Raw genomic sequence first — 22,649 nt, 5'->3', positions numbered from 1 at the left:
GCTCTTTGATCCTTTGTGGTTACGATATAAAATACTGACACTCCCAAAGTGGAGTGGTTTATTCAGCGAACAACAGTGAGAGCCCAGTGACTCAGGGTATGTCTTTCAGTAATTCTCTGTAATTTGTATGTTTATTTCAAACAAATGCTAGCACAATGACTTGATATTATCTAAACATTTCAGAACATTAGGGATTCCACATACACAGCTTGCTTCTCACTCAGCAGTTTTAAGCCTCAGACTGAGACAGACTTAGACTATGCAGCAGAACACAAATGTGAGGACTCGAGTTTTGTTTGACTAGTTGTGATAACTTTTAAAACAGTACTGCATCCCGTTTTCCTTTTGCCCCTTAACTGGAATTAAACAACCTGTCAAAGGGGTGGCAGAGCAGGATTTGTGCTCTGTGCTAGAACTTTTGCACTGGTACCTTTGCTTAAGCCACTCGGCAGATCAGCTGTTGGGAAGCAAGTCCATGTCTAAGGTTTGTGGAGAGCACTTAACTTACCTCAGTGGGATGGTGACTACTTACAAAACTAGAAAATCCTGATTTTCAGACTGTGGATTACATAGTTAGTTTTGGGAATTGGAAGAGAAAGGGCATGAGGCAACAAGGCATTACACTTAAATCTGCCATGAAGAATACAAAGGCCTGGAAGTAAACTGGGTACTGAAAGCAGGCTACTGGTGGCAGGCTGGGACTCAGCATGACTCCCAGCTTCAAGTAGGTTGGTCAAAGAACGAATACCTGGAGTTACTGCTTTGCTCTGTCCCTAGCATTATACAGGTTTCAAGTTAGATGTCCACCCATTAGGATAACTGCCCTGGTGGGAAATGGATTATTTGGGGATGTTTTAAGTTAGGCTTTTGAGTGAACCTTTCCAGGTTATTTTAGCTTCAATTTTAAGGCGGAGAGAGGGAGTACTCACCCCATAGTACTTTATTCTTTGATGAAAAAGAAATTTGAAAAGAAAATCTGTCTGTGCAATAGCTGGACTGTGAGTACTAGTTCAGTGATGCTCCCAAAATGCCTGTAGAGCCTTTAATGGAAAGCAAGATTATGATGATGACAACTATTATTATTTCAAAATCTGAGTGTTAAGTTTACCACTCTTTATTATGATTCTTTATGCAAGATAGATCTGAACTTAGATCTAATGTTCTGTACAAGCTTAAACCTGTGATGAAAAAGAGGTGAGGGAACCTGGTTTTTATAACGCTTTTTTTCCCAACTTTAGCTTTGTTTCTGGTTTTGTTTCTGTTTAATGTTGCTGTGCTCAGTTCCTTCACACTGCAAGTGTTTTGTGCTTGCTGTGGATAGGTAAAGATTCCTTCTAGCTGACAGAAATACAGGCAGAAAGCAAATTAAATCCCAGCAGAGAATAAGTGCTTTGCTCCTCTCTCAAATTGCTTTCAAGACTTCAGTTTCACAAGTGAAAATACTGATGAATAAACCTGGCTGCCACTGGTGCCGAGTAAGAATCCACAGGTCAGAGACTTGGTGATGGGCCTTCGTCTATATATAAAGCATTACAAGCTTCGGTTCTCTTGCTTTATTAATTTCCAAAGATGTTTAGATTCAGCACATCTCTCAAGTTGTTTCTTTACCTATCTTTTGGTTAAAAACAGGTATAAAGAAAGGCAAAGAACACAGAAATCCTAAAAGTTATATCAGAACTTTTCTAGATCTGTTCAGTTCAATTTGCATTTAAAATTAAAAATTAGACTACAGAAGCTGGATTGGTATTTCATCTAAACAATCAGTCTCAAACAGTTCTGAATGAAGGGAAAAAAGTATCTATCATTACCTGCACTTTTGCTTTTACATTTGTCCATGTAAACAGTTCAATCTGTCTCTAAACCTATGTTCTTTCTGCAATTTTACTTTAAAAATCTTCCCTCAACAACACAGCTCACCTTCTCCTACAGGTTTTTAAAGTTTTTTTCATTTCTTCTGTCTACTTTCCTAGGGTGGATGGGGTAGGAATGGGCAGAAGAGCCCTCTCAGTTCTTCGGTGAGTGGAAGGGAAGAAATTGTCCTGAGCCACAGAGAATTTCTGCTCTTTTAGGGTAGGAAAAATATCAAATCTTAGAGAGGAGGATCACAGGAAAGGCAGACAATCTGAGGGAGATATTTTTATGGTTAGTCACAGACATTGCATAGTGTTATTGATTGCTTACCATTTTCCTCACTGTTTACTTTTGAGATCTGGCACACTTCATGCATTGTGCCAGCTGAAGTTTCCAGCCAGATAAAGGTATTTTGCTACCTGTAGAGACAGATGGGAAAAGTCTCCCTACTGATGAACCCTGTTGTTCCCTAGGTCAGATCTGATCCCTTTTTAGGACAGCATGTCCCTGTGAATTCTATTAGAGATGAGAACGTATCAGTGAAAGAAAAAATTTGTTTAGAATTACTCAAGCAATGTGAAATGAACTTGGACTCTGTACCCCTTTAGTGTTATTATTACTAGTATTATTTATTCATAAACCATCTAGTCTGTTGTCAGAACTATTCTTCACAACAAAAAGTTGAAGCAGCCATTATAATGCATTTATAGAAAGCATTTCATTTGTTTGGAAAACCTTATTCTAAGCATTATCTATATTTTATCAGGGAATATAACATTACCTGTTAAAAATATGAGCTGTGTTTAATTAAGAAAGATGGCTTTGTGTTCTCTCTGTGTTCATGTGTATATGTGCATGTATATATTAATAGATATGAATGACCCTGCGTAGCCTGCCAAAGAAGAACTGGTTGTTGAAATGGTTTAATGATTAATTAGGCCAGGCAGAAGCATATGCCCACGCACCCTGTCACAACTACACAGCAAGACACTCCCTTTGAGGAAGCATGGATTTCTTGCACATATGGTCTGCAATAGGCTCAGGGAAATGAAAACTTTCTTGACTTTCTGCATTAGGGACAGGGAACAAGTCTGTGGACACTGGTATGTGTGGCAGCCCTTACTGGAATTGATGGGGCTAGAAATACGGGTAATGTGATAGAGTGGACAAAGTGTTCTTGTACAGGGCTGCATGAGGTAGTGGCAAAGTGGGAGACAGAGCTATGTGTCTGAATGATTTCATCTATACATCCTCCTCCATACCACCCAGCCTACCAGACACAGAAAAGGAATAGGCTGTGGTGGTGGAAGACAGAGGCGGAAGAGTCAAACTTTGTCTCTGCTCAGAAGAAAACTGTCTTGGTTTGCAGAGCCTGCTGTTCCCTTTACATAGTTCCCAGCAAGGGAAGTGTTAAACCAGTATTCAGAGCCCTCATTCCTCCTGGGATTTGGAATATAACAACAGATGCCAAGGTTGTCTTTGTCCTATCTCTATAGTGAGGCTTTAGAGGAAGCACAAACAGAATGATGCTTTCTTCCCTTTTCACTCCCAATACAACGCGAATCATAGCTCTTTGCTGTGATTCCATTTATATTACAAAGAATAAAGGTAGTGGAACTCTAGAGACTCTGAAATGGTTTAAAAGTAACTCAGAGTCTTTGGAGGACAAATAAAGGCTGCTCATTGAACGAGTGCAAACCCTTCCAGAAGACAATGCTGTCCTGACTGCTCCCATATCAGCTGGGAGCCTGCAGCATTTACCACAACCAAGGTTGAAAACTGTGACACAAACGCCCTGAGCTGTTCAAGATCAGCTCATAGCTGAACCTTTCCACAGAGTAGTTTCTCAGCTTCCCTTGTTTGTCTGTGCAAAGGAGGTATAAATCACCATGATCCTGGTTTAATAATTTGTAATAATTCTGATGCAAAAACAAGGTGGAGCTACATAGTGGATACATGATGAAATTAGGCCTCGAAAAGCCTGAGATCTCTGCTCTGCTCTGCCAGTGGTTTGTGGGGTGGCCTTGGGCATATTGCCATTCTCTGCTGCTATTTCTCCATTTGTAAAATGGAGGCAATTTGTTCACTTTGCATTTGCTCACCATGGATGCGAATGGTTGTCTGTTATGTAAATAAGGTGGATTCTGGCTTTTAATTTTTTTCCTGTGCTTTTGGCCATCATCCTCAACAGCTTTTTACCTCATGCCATCATTTCCACTCTGCGTTTGTCATACAAGACTAAATGGGAGAAGACTCCTTCCTTGATGGTAGTCTATGTGTATTAGCCAAGATACAATGTCAACAGAAAAAGCAGAGGGGTGAAGATCCAGGCCATTCATCCTGACAGCAGAAACAAATGTGTCTCACTTTTGCTCTACTATTTACTCAAGCAGAAAACAAAACAATAGAGATGGGAAAAGATCTGAAAGAGCTGTCACAGAGCAAGTGCACCATGCCAATAATTTGAAGGATTAAGGACCCCAAGCTGTATGTACTGACACAATAGCTGGGGCCATCCTGTTCACTGGGTTCATGGATTAAAGGGATGTTTCATATGATTCTGGTTTTCTTTTCAACTCTAGTTGAACAAACATAGCCTGTGTGCTTGCAAATCCCTTGTTAGAAATGGAAAAAGTCAATACAATTTCCCTTTCACTACACTCTATGATTTTGCCATTGGAAAATGTTGCAGTTGCTCTGTCCGGATGCCTTCACAGAATCAGCATGACTTTGTGTCTGGTTTAAATTGAGTGATGGTGAATGGTGGGAGCCCAGAAGAGGGGCCTGCAGTCAGTATACCTGCACTGAGGCAGTGACACTGAGAGGCTGGCCAGAGTTACACCACTTGATTTGCTTGTCTAAACTGCTGTCTTAGGAAGTGGGGTAGTTCACCCTGGCAGTGTGCTTTTTCTTGGAATATGGCTATGGAAACAGCAGGGTTTGGGATCAGTGGTGTCAGATTTTATTTTAAAAATGTCTTTATTTTACAAATAAAAAGCTGGTTTTGCTTTAGTGCTGTGGAAAGTTTATCTGGGTTTGAGTCAAGCAGGGATTTTTCCTCCTCTCACACCACTGCCAGCATGCTGCTAGCAAGCTCTGTCCCATGCAGTTCCTGTGCCACCTCATGCAGGGGACCCCCATTCCAGCACTAAATGACAGCAGTGGGCCTGTTCGTCCAAAAGCCTTATGTGTGCCACCTGTGACATAATCTAGACATGCAGTTTGGGAATTTCATGCTCAATGTGATAAACTCTCGTCATCATGAAAGATATCACAGAAGTCCCACAAACTGCAGCAGTTAGGAGTATTTATGCCTATATATTTATTACACATTAAGAATCTACCAAGTGACACAGTTTGTGTGAGCACAGAATAATTTCGAGGGAGAGGTATGACAGCTCCTGGAACTAGCATATGGATTCAAATGCTAGCTATCTAGTGAAGGGACACTTTTTTTTAAAACTCACAGTTCAAAATTTCAGTGGGAAGGGGGGAGGGGGAAGCAAATGTGCAGTGAAGCCGAAGTCTTCCTATTCTGATATACTTTTGTGTACGTTTTGTCTGTGTTGCCCCATAATCCATTTATCTCTGTTTTCTCATACCAGTTATTTAGCCATTACATTTATCTTGTTTCAGTGAGGTTATTTAGATTAGCATTAAAATTCCAAAGCACCTGGCTAATGTCTCAGGGTTGTAAGTGTGGTGCAGTCTTTGTATTTGCACATAGGACAAACCCTTTAAAGAGGGGGTGCCTGTCAATTGATATTACTGTGGAGGCTATTAGATAGTTGTTCTTACAGGCACCTGAAGTGTTGGCAGTGTTGGTTTCCTCCTTGTAGTTGTCCTTGGGAGACACTGTTGAAGAGAAAAAGAGAGTTCAGTCCTTGTTCTCTGGGGCAGTTTGCTGAGGATGCAGTCACAGTGGGGAATATTCATTCATTCAGCCTGAGCTGCCTCTGCATTGGATTCAAACCGGTAACCTTGCGGTCAAGGATTTGGTCCTTCTGGTGACGTAGCTCCCTCCATGGAGGAAGCGCTGAGTTCACTTCTTCCTAATGAAACGATTAGCCCTGCCTACATACTTGTGTTCACGCTCTCATGTTCTTGTGTCATCTGTGACTTATCTTACTAGCTTGGCTGCTAGTAACATCACAGTCAATTATATGCCTTTTTTTTTTTTTTAATACAGCAGGGGCACAAGCAGGAAGGCAGGCTTCCTGCTTTTGAGTAGAGCAGGAAGATGGGGCATTGCAGGAGACAAGTGTTTGCTGTTTACAAAATGGCTTAGCAGATGGGCATCTGTAAAGTCACCTGCTGACAGCAGTAAGGTACAAAGCCCTCTCCTGTTACAGAGGAAACGCTGGCTTCTTGCAGATAGCCTGGGGATGGTTTGATGGGTTTTTTATCTGCATGAGCTGAATGGCGCAAGCTTGGTTTTAGAGCATTTTATGAAAGATATCTGCTCTTATTTAAGTGGATGTTCAGAAAAGCTCAACAGGTTTTGAAAATTGGATTGTGTGTGTAAGTACGCTTTCACTTGAAGTAGTTTCTCCATGGTTTGACTGCGGTTGCCTGCTGCTGTGGGTGGGACTAGCTTGGTGGCCATGTCAATGCTAAGCTTGTATCATAACAGACCCAACTCCTCTGTTGCAAGCAGAAAAGACCTTCATTTGCACATTCACTGTGATCCCGTCAACTCATTTGTAGTGCTGCACAGGGTCCATAAGCAACTGTATAATCTTTCTAAGGACAGCAGGAGTGGTACTTAAACAGTGCAGATAAAAAGTGTGGTCCAGGACTTCTTGCATTGAGAGGCGTTAATCTGGTGGAAAGGCACTGCCAGCTTTGTTTTGTGCTGCTGGTGGCTCTTTGCCACCTAGCAGGATAGGTCTGATTGATGAACCTATCCTGCTAGGCACTGGTCAGCCTTCCCTACGCAAGAGCTGGAACAGGATAGCTATTCTACATGGGTAGATTGACATTCCTGGGTCCGGGGATGAACCAGCAAATTCCTGGGTTCAGGGGTGAACTGGCAAATCCCCAATCTATTAAAATGAAAGGTACTTGAGCTGGTCCTTGGAAGCACTGTTTCAAGAGCAGAGACAGGCAAACAACCCTTACAGACCCTGAACAGATCAGGAGAGATCAAGGCTACAGTGATTAACTGGCCGTCCACCTACACTGATCCTGGGCTCTGCCTCTTTTGCATGGAGCTGTATATACATATTTGCACATATTTTGCACTTCAGTGAGCCTCTAAATTGAAAATGAGCATTTCAGCTGTTAGGTCAACTCCAGGCCTTGCTCTCAGTTATTCTCTCAGACCATTATTCTTATGAAGCATGGAGTCTTTTTTTTTTTTTTTTTTTTGAGGAATGGGGATATTAGTGAATCAAATGTCAAACCTAGGGGTTTTTTTTCCTCCTTGATGCTATTCAACCTGGGTAATATGAGTTTTTGTGCATAAGTGGGTTCAATGGTTTTGGCAGGATGCCACAAATTTTATCACCCTTCTCTCTGTCAGATGAGAGGAAAACAGACATTTATTTTCTGCCCAGGCTGGATTTCAGATTTGAGATTTCATGGCTGTCCATTCTGCTTGGCGATGACAGTCACGTTCCTCTCTCCTGAGGACTGTAAGGAGCGGAGGGCTGCTCAGGATCAGTGCCGCAAACTTCCGGGCCCCATCTGGACGGCAGCTAGCCTGCCTTTGTATGCATGCATCTCTCGGGAGCGAAGGTGGTTGTTCCACGGCCTCTGAGAGGTTAGTGTGCTTTTAGAGGGAGCAAAGTTTGGTGCTAAACTTCCTTTGTGTCTTCTGGCAGCTGGAGCCAAGATAGGTCTGATCTTTTCTCAGACTTGTTTACAGATGGAGATCTAAGTAATTTCTTTTGGCAATTGGTTTGAATCATTTGGTGATGTTTTTGATTCGTGGGTAGTATTTGAGTAAAGACAAATAAATTAGATTCCTGTGGCGGCCAGTATAGTAAAGATGAGAACTTTGAAGGTGAAAAAGAAAGCAAGTAGACCTGTAACTGCTACGGCAAAAAAAGGACACGGTATGCCCCGACAGGCTGACAAGGATGAAATCCCCTCTACGTCCACTGCGTTTCCTCCTCACACAAAGGCGGCGCCGTCAGGCCTTCGCTGGGTTGGTGCCTTTGCGCGTTTTGTGCATATGCTCTGGCGCACGGACTGGCTCACCCTTGCCTTTGCAGAGCACCTAAGCCGACCCAGGAGTAGTGCCCTCAAGCATTCACGAAACCAGAACGGTGGTACTGATCCCATGCAATGCAGGGTGAGCGAAAGAGGGATTTGTTAGGGATTTCCCCTCCGTTGGATCTTTTTTCCCAGATGAAGCAGTCAGTGATGTACGTCACCCCTTCCCTGCGCCTCCATCCCTTCCTCCTTATTTTTCTGTGATTTCTATTACACGCAGCCAGTACAAGGACGGCTGCACCGACAACCCCCCCTGCACGTACCGCTTGCCGAGCCCCGGTCCTGGCCGCACCGATGCACGACTTCCCCAGCCCCACACCCTCGTGTCACCCCCGCCAAGTGCCACCACCCCGGTCACGGCCGGCAGCCACCGACTCGCGCAACAGGTCGGGCGAGGGGCTGCGGCTCGCCGGGCTGCCCGCCGCCCCCGGCGGGGCAGCGTCTTTTGCTTCCGCTGCCGGCACCGGGCTCGCTCCGTGCCGGCGCCGAGCGGGTGGCTGCCGGGGGCCGCCGGGCGGGCGGGCGGGCGGGGGGCGGCGCCTGCCGGGGAGCCGCGGCGGCTCGGCTCGGTACGGCTCGGCTCGGCAGGCACGGCTCGGCGCGGCGCGGCAGGCACAGAGCCTGCTGCTGCCCCTCCAAGGTAAGCTCGTCTGCGCGTTGAACTTTCCGTGCCTTCCCAGCTGTGGCAGCTGGTCATTCCCCCCCTGCGATGAAAATCGCTTTGGCTCCATTTTATTCTTGCGATTATTTATACCCATAAGGACTAGGTGTTCTTTAAAGGGCCATTATGCTGTGGGATGTTAGCGCCTCTCTCTATTTCCCCCCCCCCCCCCCCCCCCCCCAATATCTAGGGGTGGGCTTGGTGTCACAACACGATTTTCGCAAGCCTTTATTTAAGCCTCGTTGCTTGCAGGTAAAATACCTTGCAGATGCGGAGGAGTAGGTTTGGGAATGAGTTTCTTGTGCGCCTGAACAGAAATGTTACGTTTCTGTCAGCGGGAAGGAGGAGCAGAATACAACATTGGTTTTAAAAGGAGAGCGAACGCACACGGGCATTTTCTGTGTGCCTTCAGACTCAGCACACTGAGTGAATCTGGTGGGGGGAGACTGTATGTACTTGTCCCGAGAGAGCTAAACCCAGGATGTATGCATTACGGTTGTTCATTCATCAGCGGCTGCAGATAATGCAATTACCAAGTCAGCGGCGCATGGATGCTGCCCTGTGTGTGACATGCTGAGAATACTGTAGTTTAGGAAGCCCACACTTGCTGTAGTTGGGTAAAACAGAAGCCGGGAATGGCCGGGTATGAAAGCCTTGTGTCTTTAAGTAGAGGAGAGGCTACTGGTTAGTCTCGGTCGTTTCCAAAAGATGTGTGTTTTATGTGCTTCTATGCAGAGGTGTAAATACCTTTTGCAATCTGTTCATAAGAAATTCAAGAGTGAAAATTAACTGGCAGCAGCTTCAGGTATCACCAGCGTCTAATGAATGGTAGATGGTTTGTATGCCTGAGAATTCACAGTAGTTTTAATTAAATCTTATCACAGAAAGGGCTTCATTTAGGTCTCAGTTTTTTATTTACAGATCAGATTCTGCAGCTTTGGTATGGCTACCTCTTTTCTAAGGTGTCTTGGAAAGGAAGGAAAAAAAAAATCACCAGCGTGATTACCATGGACACAACTATTCCTTATTTATTTATTAGGCTATTAGGGTAATGAAGAAAAGCCATGCCTGCCCTGCTGTGCAGATCTCATTTCAGCAAAACTGCCAGTGCTCCTGCTGTTGCCCATGTTTGATTTTTAACCAGTAAGTGCCCTGTGCTGGTGTCAGTGCCATGGCTGCTGTACCTCCACATGTGGGTGTTTGTCGTAGCCCCCAAATCAAGGGGATCAGAGCAGAGCCCAGATGATTGTTAATGGGATTTGTTCTAAGCAGAATGTGCTTTTCACTCGTCTATCCATTGCTTACTTGTAGTTGCTGCTTCTTTATTCTGCCTGGCACTGCTGTTAACTGCTGTTGTTCTGGGGCAATATTTGGTACATTAGTATTTCGTTTTTATGAATTATGCTACTAAAACATTGCTTTTCTTTACATTTGTTGCTACCACGTCAGAAAAAGAAACAGCATCTGTCCCAGGCAGCTCGTCTACATAGAATGTATGGGAAGGCAAGAGGAGGTTTAGCTTGCTCAAGGTTACTAGCAGAGTTAGCATATCATGACTTCTAAAGGCTGGACCATGTTGGTTCTGCTGCACGTTTACACATACAGAAAACGTGTGCCACATTAGTATCCCTAATGACTCTTCTTTTATGCTCCCCTCTTCTTGTTCAGTAAGTATACTTATCTTTAAACAGGAGTGATTATTTTTAAAGATAATCCTGTTCCATAAAGCCAATATTGTTTGATAATACCATAAAGAAGATACAAGTAGTGATATTTAGGCAGTCAAAACACAACAAGTGTGTCTTTTTTGGAATACATCAGATTTTTTTTAAATGTAAACAGAAACATACACGTACACACTCATGCCTAAGGTGTCTACAGGAAGAAAGAAACAGTGCCTAATAAATTTTCCATGCCCAGAAGGCTAACCTAAAAGTCAGGAAGGTAAGAATTATGTGCTCCACGTGAATATTATTTGCAGCTTCCTTTTTCTTCAATACATCAGTGATTCAGAAAGTACAAATGTAAGGATTCCTCCAAAGGAAGGTCATGTGATGAACAGGTCTCTTCTTGTGTTTTCTGTTTGTAGGGGAGGGAAAGTATTTGGAGTGGGGGGGGGGGGGGGGGGGGGGAGAGTTCAGAGAAACTTCTAACCACTCTGCAAATGTTGAATTACAAGTTTACTGTTTTTTTAAAGGTTGAATCTGGGGAAAAAACAGGAATGTTAAACCTTCGTGCAAATTACATGTCCTATTTTTAAGAATGTGCTCTGTGCCTGTGTACTTGGGTGCAATTGATGTGTTTGCAGACACTCGGGTCACTAGTAGGAGATGGCAGCAGATGTTTGTCACAGGGTTTATTTATTCTGATGTGTTACTGTATACAATGTGCTAATTAATTGATGAAACTACTATAGAATGCTTTATCTCAATGGTATCCTGCATCAGAGAGCTACACTGTTAATTATCTGTTCCTCTATGCTTCTTTGGTGTTTCTTCAATTTTCTGGTCCTTAACCTCACTATATACCTCTTTGGTCTGTTATAAGAGAGGGCAGATGGGGATATCAAAGCAGTGCTGTTTATGTTTTTGTTTGTTTTGTTTTGAGCAAAGACTGCAGCATGTATCTGCTAAGATGGATGAACAACCATCGTGTTTTAGCTGCTTGCCCAGCCCTTTGCAGTGAGCCAGAGAGGTTCTGTTAGTCTCATCCTGAAGTCTTCAATCCCTTCCATAATCCCGTTAACTTCTGTGGAGCTATATATGTGAATGAGCTTTATGGAATTAGGTTGTACACTGTGTGTTGTTTGTGTGCAAGTGTTAAGCCAGGGTCAGCACTTTCATTGCCTAGCATAAATTATATCAGAGCAGAGGCTACCTATAGGGTTATGGAAACTGCTTGCGCCTTTAAAACTGGACAAGAAGTTTTCAGCAGAGAAGCTTTGTGTGTGCGTGTGTGTAAGGTCTTTGCTCTGGTTTTATTCAGCATTGGGAAATGCACTGGCAGCATGGATAATGTTCAGTGTTCTTTGAAAATTGTTTTTAGTTCAGGCCTTTGAAGTTCTCAGTCATGGGTAGGTTGTTTTATTCTTTGCTCTTATTGTGTAAAAGAGTATGTTAGGGCTTTTGCTTGCTGCTCAAGATTTTTGAAATAGGAGCCTAACAAAAGCCTGAGTTTTCAACAATTCTGGGTACCCACATGCTTCCCTTTATTTTTTCCTTGAGTGATTGGCACTTAATCTGTATATCTAAATAGGGATTTATGAACCTGACCTTCGACTTCAGTATGAATTCAGCCTCTGTTCCTGTGCAGATTATACTGTGATCCTTCTACGTGCCACAATATAGGCAGGTTTTAGACTGACTTGGTATTTGAATCAGTTAGAGGAGAGGGTTTGGGAAGTTTTGATGTTGTATCTTCACACTCAGCTAAGACAGTGCTTATCCAAGCATGGCAGTAAAGGCAAATGTGCTACTGAAGGTGTCTTTCAAAGAAGGTGCCATACTAATGCCATGCCTGCTTGGGTTCTTCCGCACTCCACAGTTCTTTTTGCATGAAAATCGATGCATGCCAAACTGCAGCTTGGATAGTGATGGTTGGCTGCTCTGTAATAACTCTGCTAACTAGATAGTTATGCTTCATTCTCCTTGTTGTGTGTGGTTGCTGAGTGTTGCTAAAACAGACCCAGAGAGAAACGCTATTTAAATACTAGAAGGAATAGTACCTTTATGTGTGCCTTCTCATGGTCTCAGTAAGATACCATGAAGCATGATTAAGTAATTTTGGATTCCTGCATCATAGAGGCTGTTTGTTGGAATGTGTTTAGAAAAAAACCAAATAGTATTGGATGAGGGTAATTAGGTAGAAAAACTGGTTTGTGATGTCCTTCTCAGATCAGACACTTCATATCTGAATTTGGGCGTGTGAATGCCTGTATGTCAGTCAGTATTTTATTCTCTCTCTCTTCCTTTACTTTTATACCTCTCTAGCATGTACGATGTAAAGCTGTGTGTTTGCGTTTCCTACCCATTCGCATTAAGAGGAGATGATCTGCACTAATTTTTTAGGCAAGTTTGTTCCATATCCTGTGTGAAGTTTCTCTAGCAGCAGAATTAGAGTGTAGCACTAAATCTGTTTCTTATCTACAGATGACAGCATGGGCAGGCAGCTCTGCCATCACTTTACAGCTGAAGGAAACGAGATGTGGAGAGGTAAAGCAATTTCTACAAGAAATTGTCTTTTATATTCATAGCCAATCTTGTAACAGTTTATTGATGTTTGCCCTCTTCATAAACAATAAAAACTTTGAAGTGAGTGGCCTTATCTTAGAAAGCAAACTGTTGCTAAAATCATTCTTTGTTAGGAAGACTTCCGAAATAATTCCACTTCCTCATATCCTGAGAACCAAGAGAAGATTGTTCAGTACTGTAACGGCTGGGGTTTTTCAATGCCTCCATCAAAATGGGAAAACAGGAAACAGCAGCATGCATGAAAATGTAGTTTGCCTACCGGTTTGATTTATAGCTATTCTGGTCTTTCAAAGAATCAGTTATTTACATAATATGAATGAAATACGCTCCAAGACCAGAAGGCTATTCTGGTTTTGAATAAACACTGCAACACTCGTTCACATAAGGAGCAGAAGTTACATTTTTCCTAGAGCAGAATGGACATAATTAGGATGAAGATGACTGTGTGGAAAGGAGGCTGATAATAGAATATGAGTCCATTTTAGTTTGTTTCTGTGTCTGTATTGATCCTAACTTTTAAAGGTCAAAAGCAGTGGTTGTTCAGTTATTATGAGTTTTGAGTTTCAGCCCACTTTCCAGCGCCTGCAGCCTTGCTGCTAAAGGAGACACCAGTGGTGCCCGTGCAGGAAGGCCAAGCCTAATGGTCCTCACAGTCAAATGCCTTCCATAAGCATAGGCATGGCTCTTCAGGGTCAGGCAAGGCCACTTCGTTGTGTGAGGCCCCAAGAGAGGAAGGCCAGGTTTAGGGAGACTGCACTGAGAATTTTGCCCAGCTATGTCAATAGCAGTAATGACGTGTAAGGTAGGGCTATCCCTCGCTTAGCTCAAGCCCACAGTTTTGAAGAGCTAAGAAAAAGCAATGAGCCCTGCATTGGAACAGAATCTTATTTGATATAATGTAGAATTACAGCTGTCTTTATCTCAAAAATATTCAGATCAAGTCATCAGAGTGTTTATACAGCATTTATGGTAGATGAAGGTATAGTTACAAAACTGTCCCAGTCTAGGTGAGTTTATGGGTATTTATCCTTTACCATTGGTGTTATTTAAGCAAGAGAGAGTACTAGATTGTACTAGGTCTGTTTCCTACCCACCATGTTCTTTGTTGTGGTGCACTGTCTCTGAGCTCTCTAAATACCATGGAAAACTACTTGCAAGTGGTTGTTCAAATAAGACATGTCTTTGCAGTGGTGGTACTTGTAACTCCTTTTATTGGCTAATTTTGTAGAGTTTTATGGAATAAAGTGTTAGTTTTACAAATGTTTATTTTTCTGAAAACTTAGGTGAAATTTATGTACCTCTGATCCTCACGGAAAGCCATTCTTGTGTTCTTGGGATAAGCCAGTCACAAAACGTAAGCTGCTCTGAGAGCTTAGCCAGTCACGCAGGCTGAGCTCCACAAACACTCGGTGACAGCGAAGTGTGGTTGGCAGTCTTCTGCTTAATTCTGTGTTGAGATTTGTGTGGTTGTGGTGGGAGGCAGCCCAGCCAGTGCTTGGTAGGGGGGGAAAAAACCAGGAAGGTTAATGTGATCTGTTGGTGTCTACATTGTGCCCTGGAGGATGATCCTGGTCCTAGGTGCTGGGTGACGCACTGGCAGCTGGGGTCTGACACCATACTGTCCCTAGCAAAGAGTCTGAACCGAGCGAGTCCAGCCTGCCTAAAACCGCTACAAGTCCTTGCATCGGGTAATGTGAGACTGCGGGGTAGTTTCAAAAGATTCCCACCTCATCTTGACCACACAAAATCATCACTGCAAGGGTAGATGGCATGACTAGAGGCTGTATCATGTCACATCTCCTCACTATGCTGGCTGTGTCTCAGCTTTTCTCTGGGAGTATCAGTAAGGTCACGAAATGCCTATCCTGAGGTTCCTTCCAGGAAGTAAGTGGATTTGCTGCTCTGGACAACTGCGAGGATACAGCTTTCATCTCTAGAAGCTTTAGAGAAGCTCTGTGTTAATTACAATGGAGTCCCCTCCATCTCGTAGTGTGAGAGATACTGCACATAGTATTCTGTGTATCATCTTAGAGTTATAGTAAAGTGTTCTGTCACAAGGACAATTGCAATGGATTACTGCTTAGCACCCCATACCAGTATAATGTGTCTTGAGAAGAAATCTTCTCAGAAACCTGTTGGCTACAGGTCTGCAAAATTGGGAAAGAATATATCACATACACAAACATGTTGGGTGACAGTTAAAAGCCATATGTGCCCCAGCTTCATGAAAAAATGAGTAAGCATTATAGTTTCTCCTGATACAGTGTGACATTTGAAGGGCTAGAAATAGCATTTTGATTAACACAGTTTGGTGACTAGATACTTAGTTTTGTTCTCTTGAAAGGTCTGGCTGCGCTGTCAGTACAGCTAGACTGAAAGCTCTTTGGCTCATTAATTATTAAAAGAACCCACTAAATATTTTACACCTTTATATTTTTTATCTTTTTATCTTACCTATTGATACTTTTCTTCTAATAAGAGTTTACAAAACCAGAGGGAAACTGATCACAGTATACGCTAAGAACTTCGATGGCTTTCTATAAAAGATTAAAATCCCCCAAAGATTGTGTAAGTATTTGTCTCCTCACTCTATTCTTGCTTCAATTTCTTCTCACTTTCTCTACAGTACCTCTCTGAGGGTGTTTTGTTGGGTAAGTAACCAAATAATTTGGTTTTTTTTTTTAGATTTGGTGTACATTTATATGTCCAGCACATTTGTGCTCCCCTTATGCGAGATGGTGTATGATTGTAGAATAAAGGCAAATCCATGTGGCACAAGGTTTGTTTTCTAGGTGAGATGTGCCAAGCAAGGGTAGCATGCTTCTATAAGACTAGGGTAGACACACATTCACATAGAATACATGGTTGGTGCCCTACGTAGCCATGATATTAGGCACCATTTGTCAGCACATCTGTGAGTTAGGAGTCTTCACAGCCAACTATACAAATGTACAAAAAAATCATAGAATCAGAGACCCCAAACCTAGAAATCATGTTTCCTCAGACACTGAAGACACCTGGATATGAATTTAGCATCTTGAGCACATCAACAAAATACTTGTATGGTCTTTGCTTGCTCTTCTAACATCCAGATGTTTCAAAGAACAAATTGTGTTGTGGTTCTCCTAAAAGTGGTGCTTAGTTACACATATGGCAGTGCTATAATATAAACAATGTATTATTGTGCTTGACCTTTTCTTGCAGCAGGTTCTTTTTTATTGCTTGGATTCGAACCACTGGCACCAACTAAGATCAAAGTCTTCATAACAACAGACCTTGTGCAAATACGCCAGAGACAGCATTGGCCCAGCACACTGCTGGGCTAAGTAAGTGGAAAGATTGGGAGGAGAACGGAGAGGCAGTGGCAGGTAGTGCTGTTGATATGGACTCTTGGTGAGGAGTGAGATGGGGTACTGGTGGGCTGCCACTTTTTCCTTTCTTTGGCTTTGTAGCTCAGCTTTGGTCTGTGATCTGGCATTGTTGTACAGTTTACATATTTGGTAGTGACTCCTCTCCTGCCTCAGACAGGTGTGAGACAAAGCAAGCACTAGAAAACCCACAGATTTTTTAACCTCTCTTTCATAGCAGTCCATATAGTTTTGTGAGACTTCCTCTATGAAGACTTTCATAAATAATACACTGCTCATTCAATCAAGAGATATATTTTCCATAGAAAAAAATGCCTGAAAGTACTTGAGAAGAAACTTAACAACACCTTCACAGAGAGGTGGCTGTCTTACTGATTGTAAGACTGATATTCATGATAGAACAGATCTTCAGGCCCGGGTATACTTATTAACAGTAAGTTTTTAATAAAAGTGTTCTTTAAATTATATGGCATTTATTGCTTCAGTTTGCTAGGTGGTCTCTGGAACCCTGTTCTAAAAACAGTATCAATATTTTAATCACAAGGCTGTGATTGTTTTCTTAAAAATTATTTATACTTCTGAAAATAAAACAAAGCCCCCAGGGACTTTTTCCTATTACAATTCCTGGGTCACTGTGCCCGATGGTACAACAAATAAGCATCAATGGGGCAGATGGCTGGTCATGGCCCATGCTTGTGCCTATGGTACTGAATGAGTGATTATTAGACTTAAATCATGTTGCTCATTTTTTATTTTCGGTTAGCTGAGAAACATGATGCATCTATTTTTACATGATGGTTGTGATCTATAAAAACGCTAGTCTGTATCTTGGTGCTAAAACCAAACAGTAAGAACTCTGAGAGAAAGGGTTTATCAGGCAAGTAAATTAGCTGGAGATTCTTGGGTTAGAAGCTATGGAGGCACAGAAGGGAATCCTATTATTTAGCTCTGAAGGATGGAAATTGGGATAGACTTAGCAGTCAGACGTTCCGCATAAAATCATTCTGTTCAGTGCAGAAAATAAATGAGGCAGAGGTGTTCCTTCTCCCTGCAGCTGGCTTTAACTCATGGCACTCCTGCCAGTAAGTCTTTTTCCTCAGTCTATGTATTTTGTATGGCTGCTTCTCTTTGGGTGGAATTTTGATTATAAAGAACCCAAGTCTCTTGTTTTGCAATCAGATTGCTGGCCTGGAGTAGAAGCACCTCAACATCTCCCCTTGTCTCCTCCATCCCCTCCCTTGGAGTGGGGGTTATAATATTAATGTCCTAATGTGTGCATTCATAAGGTTGGGAGATGGCCTCTGGAGAATCATCTGCTATCAAAGACAGGACAACAACCCTTTGCCATCTCACAGCCTTCACTTTTGTTCTTTCTTGCTGTCTTGCTTTGTTTTTTACTAGAACAAGCAAGCTATGAGTGCACTCAGATGTGCATATTTGTGCCCGCTGAAAACCACAGCGTCAGGAATGTGATCATGATGTTGATCCAAATAAATGTTCTGCTGCTGATACTGTGCTCAGCAGAGCTCAGACACAGTGTGAGCTGTGGTTATTTTGTGGCTCATGCTTCATCAGACTGTAACTGTTAGCTGTGTTCCAGCCCTTGCCAGCACAAGAAACCCAAGGTCTGATCCAAACTTACTGGAGTTGGTGGAAACAATCTCATTGGCTTCAGTGAACTAGATTCATCCAGAAAGGTTTTGGGCTGAGTTGTCAGGACAGGATATTAAATAATCTCTCCCTTTTGGTTTTTAAATTTAAATAAGTTGGCCTAGAATAATATATATATATATAGAGAGAGAGAGAGAGAGAATGTGGAAATACTGCAGTGGCATTGTAGTTGGTTGTTACTTTTGAGCAACACTTTAGGCTCAGTGGATGGACTAGCCCCTTCCTGCTGTACCACAGCTCACTTGGTTCACAGCCGATGCCAGAAAACTGTTGAACACCACTCTGTTTGCCCTGTGGTTCTCCCAGCAGAGATTCCCTGCTGTGAAGGGAGGATGCTGGCAACTTCCAAAGGCCAGCCTGCAGGGCAGGTGCCGTTGCAAGCAGTTGAGTGTTTCCTGTATAGATTCCTCAAGGAGAGTTGATAGAGAAGCTCTGGAGAGGGCGAAAGATACTACTAGCTCACAGTCCACTAGGAGCAGACAAAGCGGACATCTCCACCTCTCCCTCCCAAAGCACAGCTGCTGGAAACCTCCCCCATCTTAACATGTCTACATGAACATTCTAATTTTACATTTTGGTTGTCACTAGAACTGGGTGGGTTTTCTTTTTTTATTAAATGTGACATTTTTCCTCTTTTTTGTTGAACATTGTCCTGCTGCCTTCTTAGGTAAAGCGCTGTGTTGTGATTTTTTTATTTAAAAAACCAATATAATCTAATTTACATAGCCTCGTATTCATAAAGGCTTGTAGTTCAGCCCTGTGAAATCCTGTGACGAATTCATGATATGCCCTTGTTCTATTGTAAAAGCTTCTAAGCCCTCAGCCAAGAGATATGATGGATGTTTCAACACAGATAGTTTCTTTTCTTTTACAGGAAGACTAGAATTTTATGATAAATTATTTCATGCCTGTCTATCATAGGTTTTATCCCTGTGCTAATATTTTGCAGTACTGTTGCAGTACTAGGTCGCCGTGTCTCCCACCTTTGTGATGAAAATGGGAGGTTTGTAGGAATTTCAGGCCAATTATAGGCTTTAATTAGGACCCATGTGCTCTGGTATGTTCCCTGCTACATGTGCTAAGGCAAAATTACTCTTAGTGGGTAATGGCTCACTGCTCAGCAATTGGATCTCATCCAGGTTTATGTACTCATATAACTCAATTCAATGAAGTTTTTTCAAATGAAATCTGGCTGTTGAATTAAAAATAATAAAAAAAAACCTTAAAAATTTAACTACAATAATTTTATATAGACTCATGTCCTTCAAAAATACCATGCTGCTTCTCTGGCACATCAGCTAAGACAAGAATTAGGTGACCTGCCAACAGAAGTCCTTCGTGAGTCCCAAGCACAAGGACACCCCAGAGCCTCTGTTCACCTTGTAGCAATAAGCGACAAGAAATCCTCCCTGCTTGAGCTGCTGGATGTCACAGACCTCCTTAGGTGGCTCCTTGATGCCTCTGGTTGACAGTTGCTTCTCAGCCAAAGCTTAACCCTGTGAAAAGTCTGCTTTACTTGGCATCTTGTCAAACCATGGTCCGTCCTCGTATTTGTTCAGAATTAAGTAATTAATTCTGTTTCTAATGACTTAGTAAACTAAGGACAAGTCTAAGAATGCAATTAATTTTGTATTTCAGAAGGCTCCCACTGAACTGAAGATCATTTTGCTTGAATAAAGGAGCCTAGGGGTCACTGCCTTTCTTTATGAAGGCTCTATTAGAAGTGAGTCACTGTTACATTACCTCCTCTTGTCACTATGTAGCTGCAGACTGAACAATAAAAATTCATCTGCGAGCTGGTGACTGCATACAGGGTAGATGCAGGGGAGAGTATTCACCAGCAAGCTTAACAGAGCCTGTCTCTGCAGCCGTCCTTGCCTCCTGGTGACGTGATGCCCACGTTCTAGTTGACACGTGCTTTGGAACAGGGCTCTGCAAAGCACCTGTCATGCCTCTTGATGTGGTGTCTAATAGGGGAGGCTTCTATTTCCAGCTCTGTTACTGATATAGAGTAGGGTGATGGGTAAATTACACAACTTGTTCTTATGCTTCCACTCTCCCATCTATGATGTGGCCAGAGGATTTTTGCCGGCCATTCAGGGTTGCCTTCTTCTATACGGTTAAGAGCCTTGGTTTATTTGTGCTAGCACTCAAGGTGCTTTTGGGGCAGGAGAGGGATGTTCTGCCCACATCTAACATTCAAATTTTGTCCTGGTTTCAGCTGGGATAGAGTTAATTCTCTTCTTAGTAGGTGGTACAATGCTGTGTTTTGGATTTAGTATGAGAATAAGGTTGATAATACACTGATGTTTTTAGGTTTTGCTAAGTAATTTTTATACTAAGTCAAGGACTTCTCAGTTTCTCAGGCCCTACCAGGGAGAAGGCTGGAGGGGCACTAGAAATTGGGAAGGGGGCACAGCTGACCCAAACTAGCCAAGGGGGGCATTCAATACTATAGAACATCATGCTCAGTATATAAACCGGGGGTGTTGGCCAGGGGCTGCAGCTCGGGGACTGGCAGGGCGTCCATCACCAGGTAGTGAGCAACTGTATTGTGCATCAGTTGTTGGGTATTTCCTTTCGGGTTTTATTCCTCTCCCTCTCTCCTTTTCATTACAGTTGTTATTGTATTTTATTTTATTTCAATTATTAAATTATTTTTATCTCAACCCACAAGTTTTACCTTTTTCCCGATTCTCCTCCCAATCCCGCTGGAGCTGGGGGGAGGGAGGGTGCAGCTGCATGGTATTTAGTTGCCAGCTGAGGTTAAACCACGCAAAAATTACATGAAAGCATAAATGATGCAGGAAGCAATGCTGATGGTTCAGTGCAAGGCAGTCCTGCTAGGTGTGTGCTGATTGTGGTACCATCCATGGCAAGTAGTTAGTGGGCTCGTAATGTGAGCAAGGGGTCTGACCGTCTCTGTCTGGCACTGTGCAAGTGTACAGAGACATTAACTCTGGCAATATCCCCTCATTTTGGATATAGAGGCACAGTTCCAAGCATCTGTTGTAACCTACCCCAGAAGTGTCTATGTTCCCTGTAGTGAGTACAGGAACTTTCACTGCATGTGGCTTATGGGAGTGACTCTGAGTCATTATGAGCGGAAAGTACAATAGACGAGTGAGACGCTGTCTTTGCGGGGGGTGTGTGTGTGTGTGTGTGTGGTCATTGCTGGAGTTGTCTTAATCATCTTCATTACCATAACCTTCCACTCTAAATACAAGAGCTTTCTACATTTTCTTTTGTTTGGTCAGTGTTTTGTACAAGCCTGCTAGTCACAAGATTTTCAGAAGCAGTGTATGTTACCTTTCAATTCTGTTTTGCTTTCCCCTCTATGAAATGTTGAGATAAACACTTTTATAGCCACTGAGTGCTTGTGGACCATATGTTCTGTGAAAGCTGTAATTTCCCGCTGAGGGCTTCTCTTTCCATTAAGCCATTCTGGTTGTGTGCTACGTGCTGTAATACCCACTGATTTGAAGAGCTGCATTGTAACCCCAGCTGGGTATAGTGCTGGTGCCTGATGCCGAGACCTGAACCCAGAGTATAGCTGAAGTATTTGGAGCCTGACCTGGCACCAGATCTGTGTCTGAGAGAGAAGCTTTTCTTCTTTAGTATGCAACAGAGAACACATGAAAAAAGTGTCCCAGTGTGGTCAAGGGTGGAAGACTGTTGTTTATGCTCCCAGAACAATGATCGCATAGGGGGACTCAGAGACAGATACACAGTGTAACAGAGGAGCAGCTACTAAACACTCATAATTTGGTAATCACACATAAATTAACTCACTGGATAGCCTGGACATTAAAAGAACTAAAATAAGACTCACTTTCCCCAAGCTATTTTATACCCCAGACAGTCACCTGATATATCACATGAAGTTAACAATGTCATAGATCTTCCCAAGGTCCCTAGTGGTTCCCATGGAAGAGCCCCTGTTCCCTGAATTTCAGGCTGGGTGATGCTGAGTTCACTCAGTATGCCACAGCATTCACATCCTTGGGTGTGAATTACATGCTCAAGCCCTTCTAAAGTAGCCATGTAAGTTTACTCCATTTTTATTAGCATTGTCAAGGATGACCAGCCTGTGAACTAAAGGGACTATCAGTTTGCATCTGGCTTTTTTTTTTTTTTTTTTAAGACCAACTCAGAATCAATCAGTAGCAGAATTAACTATTTTTTGGTTATTGTTGTGGCACATGCTGGCGTAGCATGTATCACAGATGGGGGCTTATGTTGAGAGGAGGGCTGTACAGCAAAGTTCACCACGACTGTTAAAGTAAGGTGGGCAGTCTGCCTGCTGGGAGTTGGGCTCTCGTGCCTGGGAGGCCCACGTGTGAACCAGGAGACCCTGGTGTCTGTGCAGCCCCAACCAAAATGAGGACAATCTTAAAAACAGGCCATGGAGAAGGAACAGCAGAATGATAAAGTACGTGGGTTTCTTCTTATTTTGCTGTAGCCTTCTCTGGTTACTCCAAACAATGAGTTATCCCAGCTCCATTTGTTGTGGAAGGCATCTGCACAGCTTGGTTAACTTTTGGATGGCCAAATGAGGAAAGCTGGAACCGCAACCAGGAAGGAGCCCAGGGAAACAGAAAACAAGTACAGTTAGCTACAGGAACGGGG

At 42.8% G+C, this 22,649-nt stretch overlaps 1 protein-coding gene across 3 annotated transcripts in view; it reads left to right on the top strand.

Annotated features, from left to right (window-relative positions):
* The first annotated feature begins 8,641 nt into the window (after window positions 1-8,641).
* The window catches only part of SORBS1 (sorbin and SH3 domain containing 1), a 173,116-nt gene continuing 159,108 nt past the window's right edge, over window positions 8,642-22,649 (top strand). Inside the window, exons 1-2 of one of the 3 annotated variants that reach the window (XM_040607431.1) lie at window positions 8,666-8,710; window positions 12,880-12,942. The gene's annotated coding sequence lies outside the window, so the exon portion shown is untranslated. Of the gene's footprint in view, window positions 8,711-12,879; window positions 12,943-22,649 lie in introns of all 3 variants that reach the window. The other 2 variants (XM_040607433.1, XM_040607430.1) reach the window with 2 other exon arrangements.

This window comes from Falco naumanni, chromosome 9 (genome assembly GCF_017639655.2).
Source record: "Falco naumanni isolate bFalNau1 chromosome 9, bFalNau1.pat, whole genome shotgun sequence".
NCBI classification, from domain to species: domain Eukaryota; kingdom Metazoa; phylum Chordata; class Aves; order Falconiformes; family Falconidae; genus Falco; species Falco naumanni.
Note: the sequence above shows the minus strand (reverse complement) of the source record. Positions and strands in the feature narration are given on the sequence as shown.